Source organism: Stegodyphus dumicola, chromosome 1 (genome assembly GCF_044657685.1).
Source record: "Stegodyphus dumicola isolate Sdum_Otavi_A_Nest chromosome 1, ASM4465768v1".
Lineage (NCBI taxonomy): Eukaryota > Metazoa > Arthropoda > Arachnida > Araneae > Eresidae > Stegodyphus > Stegodyphus dumicola.
Window position 1 is genome coordinate 2,066,135 of NC_140768.1, and position 13,313 is coordinate 2,079,447.

Genomic DNA, 13,313 nt, shown 5'->3' on the forward strand with positions numbered 1-13,313 from the left:
AATTATCGATAATTATGTTTTTTGGTACTTAAGTATTATTCCCCGACTGTAGAAGTGGCGCCAAGCATCGCAATTTAGCGCTAGTCGTGGATAAACGTAACGTAACAACACGCTCATAACATCTGCACTTTCCCTTGATGTAAACCCCGATTGATTCTGTATAAGCCACTTTTTTATTTTTATGAACAAGAATGTAAAGTAACTGCTACTGCCATATTTTTTCCTTGAATTTTGGAAAAAAAAAAAAAAAAAAGTGCTTGAAATTTGGAACCTCCCTTCTACAGAACAGAAAATATTTTTGTTTCAAAATTTCGGGATCTTACCATCAAAAGAAATGTATATTAATGGATATGATACGATCAGCTAAATATGGTTAACGAAACAGTAAGAGATTGAAACAATTATCAGTGGAAATTTTATGCAAGTTTGTACTCATAGCGTTCCAAATAGAGCTTCCCATAAAATCGAAAGACCTAATAAAATAGTAATAAATCGAGCCTTTTTACAAAGAAAAAAAAAATAAGCGGGTCGAATACTGATTGTTTATTATATAAAGGCGCAAGAGTTCCTTTAGAATTCCGCAGTAACGATTGGCGCAACTTTGGTGGAATCTCCGCCAACTTAATAACAATTTAGTTGTTAATTAACTTAAATTAACTTAATAACAATAACGTATTATAACATCGACAAGGTCGATGTTATAAGTACCTTAACAAATATCCAATTCTTTTAATGTTTTATTTTAGTGACAAATTTTGGTACTTTTCCGTTTTGCCGGCGCAGGCGATAAAGTCGCCAATAATGGTGCAACTGATGCCAAACAGAATATCTTCGCTGGTAACCTTTTACATCTCATTTTCAAAACAAACCGCAGCCATTTCTTATCTATCTTTCTACTTTCTTCTTAGAGTTAAATTTATCAATTCTAATAAGAATGCACTAGCAAAGTGAAGCACTGCAGTTTTACATAATTTCTGAGTAAGCTATTCGTACGAATTAAATTAATTCTTGAATTTACACTTGTATTCCGAGTTAAGATTTAACTTGAAATTAATGTAGATAATAACTGAGAGAATTAGATTTTCGTAGCGTAGTTTACGTGAGATGAGATCACTTGGAGTCACGTGATATGAACCGGCGAATCAGGATGTTGACCATGAAAGCATAATACATTCTTAACTTAATGTCTTTTTACAAATTTATTTTCTTTCTTTACTGTTTTTTACAAAATTTTAAACGATATTAAAAAGTTTATGCCTTCAAAATAAAAAAAATCCTTAGAACTAACATTTGTTAACATTTTTTATGTGTATACTGTATGTTGTCGCCAATAAAGTCTGCTTGGCGAGATTTGCGCCGGCGAAACGGAGAAGTACCCAAATGTTTAATGAAATCTATCCAATATACCGTTAACTTAACTAGGATAAAAATTTAAATAGATTTATCTAAAATAATCAACCTTTAAGCTGAAAAACACAGCATGCATAATTGAGCTAGTTTTATTTCTGTAGTTGCTTTAAGGGTTTGTTTGGTTTATTTCATTATGCCAATACAATCGAACTCTATTTACCTAAAGGGAGGCATGCCTTTATGGAGGACTTTGTAAGGAAACTGAAAGTTGCACATGGGGAAAACCGAGAAAACGCTCATGTAGCCAGCCCTGTTCCTTTAAGGAAATAATGAAGCATTTCTTCATTTTGGGCATTGTGCGAGACTACTACCACGTTTGATATTTTCCCTGTTAAAATGCAATTTTCAGTCTTTTTGCACACCAAACTTCTTTTTAATATCAACTGTTAACTTCGTAATATTTTTTCGTATATTATTCAACGCTAATGTAAAAAATATTCTTTCCAAAAAATTCCTATTTTGTGTAACGCAGTATCTTTTATCAACAAAGCTGATTATGGTAGAAGGGTTTAAAACCATGAATACTGGTAATTTATTTTCGAGTTCAATTCGAGCAACAGACTGATTGGTTTTGTTTGTTATTGTGTCTACGCGAATAATAATTTGTTAATGGACTACTAAAATGTACGCGAGGTTTTGTTGCCACAGAAGTGTTTCTTTCGTGGTGGAATGTCTAAGAGATGAAGGAAACTACGAATTCATAATTAGGAGCAAGCTGAAAATCAAATCCGGGACGAACTACCAGTGTTCAGGGTCTTTGGATCGGTAAAACAAATCAATGAACAAAGATTATTATATAAAACAAACAAGTTAATATTAAATAGCCATATTTAGAATATATTTTTTACTATCTTGCAATTAGTAAGAGATATTTAATATTTAATTAACTTTATCAAAATACATTGTACTTGTGTATGAGGAATACAAACATCCATATAATATACTTGGTTTCTTTTCTGAAATGCTTTTGCCTTGGTTTATTGAGGTTACGAAAAAGCACACTAGGGCTATCTGCCTAAGGGGAGGGATGCCATCGATCCATCCTTTATCCATCCTGAAATTATCATTTAAGTTATTAAATTATCTCGTATATTGACTCAGCAAAGCGTCCACCCAAAAAAAAAAAAAAAATGCAGTTTTTTTACGTCATCAGTCTGTTTTTGCCGGTCGAGTGAAACCAAAAGTAAACATAAAATTTTGTGCACCAAAAAATCTGCCTTTTTGCCCGCTGGTCGAATTGCTTGTTTTTGCGTAGAAAATGTAATTTGAATTGTAAAAATTGTTTTAACTGCAGCATAAAGTGAAATTTTTGCTCATATTCTACGGTGGAAGAATCCGCATCAGAACCGCAAAGGGTGCAAAAACAGAACAACTCACAATGAGAGACGGAAGATCAGTGCCAAGGTTATGGACAGGGAGGGACCTTCGCTATTCACAATTGGTCGAAATTGTAATGTACGATGTGGTATATGTTCCCTTGAACTTGATGACCAAGATTTCATGACACATATGTAGTTGACACACTTTTTATACGAAGGTCTGAATAAGTCTCTTGTATTTGGTTTTTATCATTTTAAACGTTGCAACATTTGTTTGAATTGGAAAATATACCTGAAAAAAGACTCTAAATAGGGTAGATGTTCATTTCATTTTATTCATTCATTTGTTCTCAAAAAAAAAAAAAAAAAAAAAAAAAAAAAAAAAAAAAAAAAACAGTTGTATCCCAGTTCTTTTTTACGTTCCGTATTTTCAACTGTTCTTAATGTGTCAGTCAACTGTTTCAGTCAATAATTATTTTAAATTAGGCAAACAATTCACCACAGTTTGATGTAGATTTTGAATAACTATTGATTTTGGCAGTCAGAACTTCTTCAGACAAAAAGAAATTCTGCAGTTTTCTGTGAAACTGCAAAAAAAATTTTTGCAGTTTCACAAAATTTTTTGCCCCTTTGGGAAACTTGCCCAGTAAGAGCTATTAATTTCGTTTTGGCGTTTTGCGACGATTGACTACAAACGGTGAATCACATTTTAAGCTGTTGCCATCAACTATTACAGCCCTGTATTATATTTAAAGAAATTAAATTATGAAGCATCTGCGTCAATGTATGTACGTTTCTCGCACTGTGCTAAAATAGATTGTACTTGTGTATGAGGAATACAAACATCCATATAATATACTTGGTTTATTTCTTAAATGCTTTTGCCTTGGTTTTTACGGCAAAGCACACTAGGGCTATCTGCCTAAAGAAAGGGATGCCTTCGTGAAGGCCGCCGTTTTAAGGAAAACTGGCTCGTATATACGTTACACAATGATGGAAACCACAGAAACGTTCAAAAATTCACACTAAGCCCTATGAAAGGCGCAAATGGGACACTGTAAATCTAAAATCGTAATTGAACGTCTCGCTGCTGCTGTTTTCCAAATGTTGCTATGATCTATTGCGGAAGTTTAAAATTATTTTTTATAATTTTGAAATTATTTTTTATAATTTTGAAATTTTTTATAAATGTGTTAGCAACGTCTACAAAAGTAGACGTTTCCAAACTTACAGCAGTTCAATGACGTTATTACATCAGGAAGCGAAATGAGCTCTATTTGTGCAAAAATCCCACTAAGAAAGAAACTACCAGTTTCCAATAACGCCTTGGTCACATAATTTCGAAATCGTTTATAAAAAAGCCTTTATTTAATTTATTGTCCCATGATTTTTAAAATCATAAAAACATTGTTAAGTTTACGAACTGTTACAAGTACGAACCGTTTTCCAAACCATTCTGTTATATAATGACATCACAATATTTTATTCTTCCAAATTCAATTGGTAAGAACTATTGTACTGTTATCTTTCAACTCCAAAAAACAATTTGTTTATTTCTATCTGCTTTATTTCAAATTCCGGGGAACAGATTAATTGTATGGGCGTTTTTAGCCCAAAGAGCGTCAGCCCAGAAGGGCGTTTTGACATTTTGGCGTTGAAAACTTTAAACTTTCGTTTCACTTTTCAAATTGTTCCCATCAAATATTATCGCCCTGTGTTATTTAAAGAAATTAAATAATGAAGAATCTGCATAAATGTATATATGTTTTTCGCATTGCGTTAAAACAGGCCCACCCGAATATGGCCGTCTAGAAGCCCTAATTTCAAATTTGTTTAATTATCTATTTCATATTTTGTCAAACATTAAAGAATTTTTATTAAAAAACTTAACGATTTAAAAGCGAGGAATGGCAACACTGTACGGAAGAAAAAACATTTTTATCTCCGGCGCGCGAGTCTGTGTATCGGAAATTCTAAAGATATTCTCATTTTAAAATTATTCTCCGATATTGCTGTTGAATTGAATTTGATGGTTTAAGTTCGAAGAACATGAACTTTAATAAGTAAAGTTAAGACACAAAACGTTACAAAAAAAAAAAAAAAAAAAGACCCTTCGGGCGTAAAGTAAAATCTGAAAGCCTTCCGATTCTTTTCTTATCTTTTTTAAAAATATTTTTGTGATTAGATATACATATTTACGACTAACGAATATATATAATGACATCTTCCTATTTTATATAGAGACCGCATAAGCACTTCTGTATGTGTATGCGTTTGGCTTTTGTAGTTCAATTTATATTTTTACCAATGTGTTATACTGTATATTTTTATCAATGTGTTATACTGTATATTTTTATCAATGTGTTATACTGCATATTTTTATCAATGTGTTATACTGCATATTTTTATCAATGTGTTATACTGCATATTTTTATCAATGTGTTATACTGCATATTTTTATCAATGTGTTATACTGCATATTTTTATCAATGTGTTATACTGTATATGTTATGATAAAATCTTAATTTGCAATAGTGCATTAAGTTTCATGTTTAATGGTTCATGGTCCGTTAAACAAGTTTCTTATTTAACCGAATATGGGCATCAGGAAGCCCTACTTTGGAATATGGGCCCTACTTTGGAATTTGTTTTATTATCTATTTAAAATTTTGTAATACTTTAACAAATTTTGATTAATAAGCTCAACTATTTCAAAGCGAGCTGCAATTTTGCGTTGAATCACTATAAATGTCCGTTTCACTTTTCAAACTGTTGCCACCCAATGTTAGAGTCCTGCATTATATTGAGATATTGCTGCTGAATTGAATTTTATGGTTTAAGTGAGAAAAACATGATATTTAATAAATAAATATAACACACAAAGCGTTAATAAAAAGCCCCTCAGGGCGTGATGTAAATTTATTATTATTATTTTTTTTTTTTTTTCAATCTGTAATGCGAATATGAGATAATTTCCCTCAGAAAGTTTTCCGCGAAAACATCCTTCTTCAAGGGTAGATAACCTTCAAGGTTGTGCTCGAATAAGTAGAAGAACCATTGTTTACATAGAAGAAAACGGTCGGTTTTAGCTATCTTTTCTTAGCGAACAGAAATAGACTTGATCATTGCGGGAAATTGCAGGTTTTCCTTGGCGCCGAATGCATACCACATTTTGACTTTCTCTAGCATGCACAATGTGGAAGATTTTTCATCGACTATCTGACAATGTCTTTGAAAGCTTTAAGGGGAGACCCTCCTGAATTGATTCCAGGAACGCTTCCAAAGAAGTGTTCAAATTATAATAAATTTAACAGATTTTTAATGCCTAAAAGTTTGTTAATCACGAAACGAAGTATCAGACAATATCAACTATTTAGAACACACAATTTTACTTCGCGATCGAAGCAAAATGTAAGATTTATTTGGAAGCAGAATCATTAAAAAATGATTTTAGAAAAAATGGGATATGGTGGTACTTGAGTGCTTTCGCAACCACCTCGACGCAGTTTGGCGAATTTTATGGAAGAAAACAATTACTTTTATTTAAAGAATTTTATATTTCGCGTTTCAAATATATAATTCATCAAAGAACACAGTCGCTAAACCTAGTACCAAACAGGTTTTTGTTTTTTTTTTTTTTTTTTTTTTGTGGTGGAAATTTTAGAAAAACTTTTAACGATTTTTCAGCCAAATACTGTATTCCCGCAGAAATTTTATCACTGTTTCTCCATTACATAAAAATTACAAATCGTGTTTAAGGCAAAAAATAATAATTTTTCTATAAAAACCGTTGGAACAACAAAAAGAAGGCATAGGAAAATGCCGATGTTTGAAACAATATTTTTCCTGTGCATGTCTAACAAAGTCTGGCGTATTTTGAAACTTTGGCGACTTCTTCTAAGGTGGTTGCGATAATATTAAGTACCAAAAACAAAATTTAGATTATGAAATATTTAGATAATATTAAGTACGAAAAACAACTGCGGAGATTCTACTTCCTGCAATACTCGGCAACAGCGGTACTAGGAAACGAACATTTGCAGCAATTGCCCTTTAGAACATTTGCAGCAAAATTCTATATTCATCAGAAATTTTATCGCAGTTTCTTCCATTTCTGGAAAATTTCACAAGCTCATAATTTAAAACTAAGGGGGAAAAAAAATCTCATGGCTAATCTTTGGAATATGGTAACAAGTAGTTTGGAGATATTTTGGTAAGGCGATAAAGGTAGGACTTTAGCAGTGTACATGCATAAAGTCAAGAGTGTGCGCAAAGCCATTTTTGTGCAATTCTGGGATGTTTTTTTAAGTGAAAACAGGTCGACGTGTACATGGATGATACCGTGTGTGTGCAATTCTTAAAACGCGGCAAGCGGTGGGCGATTCTGCACTTTCTCCCTATTTCGCACCTAATCTTCGTCATGTTTGGTTTTGGTTTTATTAGATTACGGCAAAGCACTCGAGGGCTATCTGCCTTAAGCATGGAGGTAGGAAGTAACATGGAGTCGCCCTAAACAAGTTTCTCCGTACCCTGCTCTGAAGCACCGGCGATCCCTACGTGGTGACCAAAACATTGGGTCATTTACCATTGAGTTCTATGGGATTTGACGCGTTCGGATGTAAATATTTTGTAATTACGTCGTAAATATACATATAAATGTATATATTTTCTTTTTCTACAACACTTCAGAGTCCTAAGTATGTGAAAACAACATATTTTTAAACAACATTTCATTCTGAACGGAATTAAATGCTATACTTTTCACAGGACAGTTTTCTCAGAATGGTTTAATTTGAATGAAATATTTTCACAAGTTTTCGTTAATTACATTAGAAAAAAAAATTAAGGTAATTCGATTTTATTCGGTTAAGGTACAAAAATTAAGATCAAAGTTTATTGTATTATTAATATTAAAATTATGCATTATTTCTTTTCTATTTATAGAGCTTCTTCCTAAAATACTTTCTTAAATATGACATGATTTATTGGCTTCTTTTAAATCGAAAAATTCAATTTATAATTAATGCTCTATTCGGTTCATTTTAAATTAGAGAATTATTAGGAATTAGCGAAATACTTTAAATAAGTATTTCGCTAATTCCTAATAATTAAATAGGTATTAAATAGTATTTGACTTTCTCTGAACATTTCTGGAAGGGAATAAAATAAGGATTTTTTTTAAAGTATTATTTAAAACTTGTAACTGAGTTATTATAAAATGTAAAGGGAATAATTCTTTTAATTATACTTATCAGATTTTTTTTTTACCCTTCATTTCAACAATACATATTCCAAAACTCTTTATTACGTTCTTAAGTGCGCATCTCATAGCATTTGCTTTACAATACCTTTTAACAGATTGCTTTCCAATACGAACAATTCTTGCTTAAATAGTTTTATAACGTATTTGTCAACAGGATTTCAATTTATGTTTACAATTCAATACCAAGTTTATTATATATTTAGATAACATTTATAATCATTATAAATTAGATACATTTAATCATTAGATTTCTTCACAGTACTTTCACAGTTGTTTATAAGTGAATAAATTCTTCCTTTCAAATACATTTATAAATAATTTAATGAATATTTAAGTATTTTGTCAAAAGCAGATACATGCTTTTTGCAAGCACATGCATAAATACCCATACATATTTCCTATTTATCATTTCCGGCATGTGCAAATCTTTAATTTCTGTGCATTCACTATATTTTTCGTGTAAAGTAATTTACACTAATTTAGCATACACCCGAAAGTTTCACATAAAAATATATATGAATATAATTTGAATGAAAATTATAATTATTATTTTTAATACCCACTCAAAGGTCAGTTTTTCTTCAAAATTCCTCCACGATGGCATCTCTCTCTATAGGCAGATAGCCCTTGCATGCGTTACTCTAATAAAAACTTAATCTGACCTATGTGCCTAATTACAAATATTTTAACATACATAATTTTATATTTACATTTAGCCATCAAGTTTCAAACTTTTCAAATCTTCTAGAAAATAAATTTTGGCAGATCTCTTTTAGCAATTTTCTTAAAATCTATATTTTTGTAGTGCAACAGCTTAGAATTTTATAAAACAAATTCATAATCAAAATCGCTGTTGTTAGTTATCGAAAAATAACCAAGATGTGATTTTTGCGTAAATGTCAGTAAACTATATAAATTGCTATTATCCATTACACTATGCGAGAGTGTCCCTTTTTCGATTTCTATGGAACTGTCGTGTGTCGAAATACTATCAGAATCTTGTCAAGCGAGCTTCTGAATGTAAACAAAGAACACCCCGTCTGGTGACCCAAGCTTCAAAAGCAGTGCTTCACTTCTAGCGCAGAATGGCCCCTCCTCCCTTTCCTACCTCCATGGCCTTAAGGGAGGGATGCCTTCGTGGAGGATTTTCTAAGGGAAACTGGCTCGTATACACGTTACACATGGGGAAAACCACGAAAACGCCCATGCAGCCAGCCCGTTCGCAGGATTCGAACCTCGGACCGAACTACCAGTGTTCAACGACGTTACCGCTCGGCCGCTGGTGGGCCTAATCTTCCTCATGATTAAGCACTTTTGTTCTATAAAAGTTCTAGCATAAGCGTAATTCGGATAGTAGATTGTTGTAAAAAATCTTGAGTAAAAAAAAAAAAAAAAATGCCTTTACTTCGTGAAAACAAAATGACGTCAAAAAAAAAAAAAAAAAAAACTAGCAGTTTGCTGTAGCAGGGTTGGTCGCCAAATTTTCGCCAAAAATCGCCAAGTTACCATAATCCAAAGATTAACCATATCGGCGATTTATTTATAAAAACCGTTGGAACTTGGAATACAACAAGAACGTATGCTTGACTCGAGTATTGTTATGAGCATGGTTGCCGGAAGAATGGTTATGAGCATGGTCATCAGAGTTTGGCGCATTCGGAAAATTTTTCAACTTCTCCTATAGTGGTTGAGTTAATATACAAGTACCAGCTTTTTATGTCTTAACTTTTATGTATTCCATATCACGTTCCTCGTAACACATAAAATTCAGTTCGACAACAAAATCTAGAATTTCGATAGACAGTCTGAGGCACTGGAGATAATATTTCGGAAACTGTTGCCACTGCTCCTTTCCCAATAGTTGATTTTTTTTAAAAAAATCACTAAAATTTTATAATATACCAAATAAATATAAAAACGAATTCGAAATTCAGGCTTCCGCGTATTTCACGTGTTCGGGTGAAAGACTACGTTATTCAAAATCAGGTAGCTCTAAGTACCATCGTTTTTCTAAAATGCGAGGAACATACATTCATACATGCAGATTCTTCATTATTTATTTTTTTTTAATAATGCAGGGCGAGAATTTGGGGGGACCAAAAATTTTTAACGTTATACGCCGTTTATAGCGAACCCACACGAAGTCCCATTTCGGGACTAATGGTTCCTTTCGAGTTAATGAATAAATAATAATTTAAAAATTGATTAAATTACACGGAATAAGATAGCATATGGATCCATGAGGAATTATGAAACTACACAACATGATCATTAAGGCAGTTAATAATCTGAGTTGGGGAAACCATCGTTAAATATTTTCAAAGAGCAACGCTTAAATAAGAAAATTATTTAACTTAAAAAGTAAGATCTAGCTGAGATAATTAATGTGTTATCCCATATTTCTGCTTAAAATAAAAAAGAAAAGTTCTAAAACTTTACATGCTGGTTCTTCGTGTTAAACATTTCGAATGCAGAATTTTTTAAATACAGAAAAGGCTCTGTTGGGATAAAAATCAAACGGATTTGCATGAATTTGCTAAAATCAAAGCGTCAAAATATTGCAGTGATATTTGCTTTCAATTTAACTGAGAAATGCTGAATAACTACCGATGATTGTTTACCTCTTTACTACATCTGATGAAATAAATGATCACTCATTATGCACAAATAATAATTTGCTTATTCTCCTCCCAGCAAAAAATAAAAAACAAATAAATTTCCTTTGCTATTTTAAGCAAAACATCATAATGCATCTACGTTAAAAGACTGCGAAACCTTTTGCAGTGGTGAAACTGCCGATATAAAACTACTGCCTGCAGCATCAATGTAAATACTAAAATTTTAAATGTTTATTTCCTTCGTTCAGAAAGCAGCGTTCTAAATATATTTAAATCTATCACCACACGTATACCGCATGGACCGACACGGATGGGATATATAAACAAAAAAAAATATGATTAAAAAATGTTGTCTTTCCCTTTGAAATGCATTTTTAAAATAAACAAATCCTTCTGCAATATGCATTATATTGATAAACTTATTAATTAATTAAAAGTTTTTAATCATTCTTAAAACTAAGACATTGCCTGCATTGTGTAACTCAAATATGGAAAGTATACCTAGACTATACATGGAACATATATAGAAGAAAATATCAACTATTTAGAAGACACGATTTTACTTTGCGATCAAAGCAGAAAGTAAGATCTATTTGGAAGCAGAATCATTAAAAAATGATTTCAGAAAAAATGGGATATGGTGGTACTTGAGTGCTTTCGCAACCACCTCGACGCAGTTTGGCGAATTTTATGGAAGAAAACAATTACTTTTATTTAAAGAATTTTATATTACGTGCATGTGTATTTCACGTTTCAAATATATAATTCATCAAAGAACACAGTCACTAAACCTAGTACCAAACAGGTTTTTGTTTTTTTTTTTTGTGGTGGAAATTTTAGAAAAACTTTTAACGATTTTTCAGCAAAATACTGTATTCTCGCAGAAATTTCATCACTGTTTCTCCATTACATAAAAATTCCAAATCGTGTTTAAGGCAAAAAATAATAATTTTTTAATAAAAACCGTTGGAACAACAAAAAGAAGGCACAGGAAAATGCCGATGTTTTATACATGGAAATACAGCTATACATGAAATCTAGGCAACACATTTTAAAACGAATAAATTTGTTCTACAGTATCTGTTATACTGAGACTACATGTTTTACCATAATTCTAATAGTTAGAAAACAGAATACACTTCAAGGTATTTAAAACTCACTTCAAGATAAGAATCAAGATAATCTTCAAGAATCACTTCAAGATATTTAAAACTCTGAATTTGTATGTTTGGGTGTGTTATTTGTAGATTAAAACGAAACTAATTGCACTTTCCAGACGCCATTTCGACAAAATTACATGTGCAGAATTCACTTTATTAAACGCATCTGGCGTATTAATAAAAAAAGAGAACGAAACAAAAGCTTACCTTGCAGTTCCAGGCAAAGTAGTGTAGCTACCAATGACGAGGTGTTTGCTCTCATAGCACCGGCAATGAAAAGAGCGGGAATCACCAAAACCAAGCGCTAGAAAACAGCTGTGCGAGTAGGATGCATCGCCGAAAAGCATAGAAGACTCGGCAGATCAGATTGTGACGTCACCTGATGACGAAACGAGCCTTTGATGCTCTTTAAGCGGGAAAGTGACCGGGTTCGAACGACGCAGACCGAACCCCCCTGTTCCTTATCTGCGGAGATGAAACTTCTACAAAATCGAACTCCGATATCTTTATTAAAAAAACGCCGCTGGAAGTTCTTCACATCCGGTTCGGTACGACAGCGCTGAAAAGAAAATATTTACGTAAATACACGCTAATACATCAGGGCTTAATTTCTAAAATTAGAAGAGCCGGAGCCCTACCGTAGACCCTCAGGAAACAGGAATAAGAATAAATAAATAAATAAATAAAATTATTAATCATTAAAATAATTAATGATTAAAGTTATGTGATAAAGGTTATGTGGTTTAAGTGCAAAGAACAGGATATGGAATAAGTAAAGGTGTGTGTGTGTGTGATTATGCGTAATGGCAGATCGCACATTGAGTTGAACAGTGTTAAACGAATGTCGCATACTGCGCATACCCAGAAAACAATTTGGCGTAATTACTGTGTTGGCGCGATTTGAAAAGAAGATAAATACGGTATATGGTAGATGTACCGCCATCTGATTGTAAACAAACCTGGCGTTTAAATCTTCGTAGAGTATAATGTAAATGTAAATTAATTACTGTGTTAAAATACTACTTTTTGCTGTACTGCTCAAACAACTAGAAAGCTGAAATTATTGCAAAGTAATGTGAAGCAGTGTTTCCATTCAAAATGTAAAATATGAAATGTAAACCTATGAAATTCTGCACATTCCTTTGGAACTGTACAAATTTTCGTTCAGAAAAAGACTGAAATTTAGGATATATTAGTTGAAAATTTATTCATTATACTTTTAAGCAATAAAAACAATTCAGGATTTACCATACGTTCCATTCGTACATACATAAAGAAACACTGAGGAATATAACAAGTGCTTGCAAATAACACTGAAGAAATTTTACAATTCCTTAATGCTAGTTATTAAATTCTTTGAAATGAGAAAAAAAAAAGCGCGAATATACGCTAACAAACGAAGCGAGATACTCCAGTTTACAATTACTGAATTATAACATGTAAACAAATTACATTTAAATAACGCATTATTACGAACATATGTTAACAAATATTAAATGCACTGTTATTGACAAATTACAATGAAATATATATTAGAAAAATA

At 32.1% G+C, this 13,313-nt stretch overlaps 1 protein-coding gene across 2 annotated transcripts in view; it reads right to left on the reverse strand.

Moving 5' to 3' along the window:
- LOC118204512 (solute carrier family 41 member 1-like) overlaps positions 1 to 13,313 on the reverse strand; it is a 272,491-nt gene that overhangs the window by 176,417 nt on the left and 82,761 nt on the right. For both annotated transcript variants that reach the window (XM_085812287.1, XM_085812282.1), the window contains exon 2: positions 11,978 to 12,329. The gene's annotated coding sequence lies outside the window, so the exon portion shown is untranslated. The remainder of the gene's footprint in view (positions 1 to 11,977; positions 12,330 to 13,313) is intronic.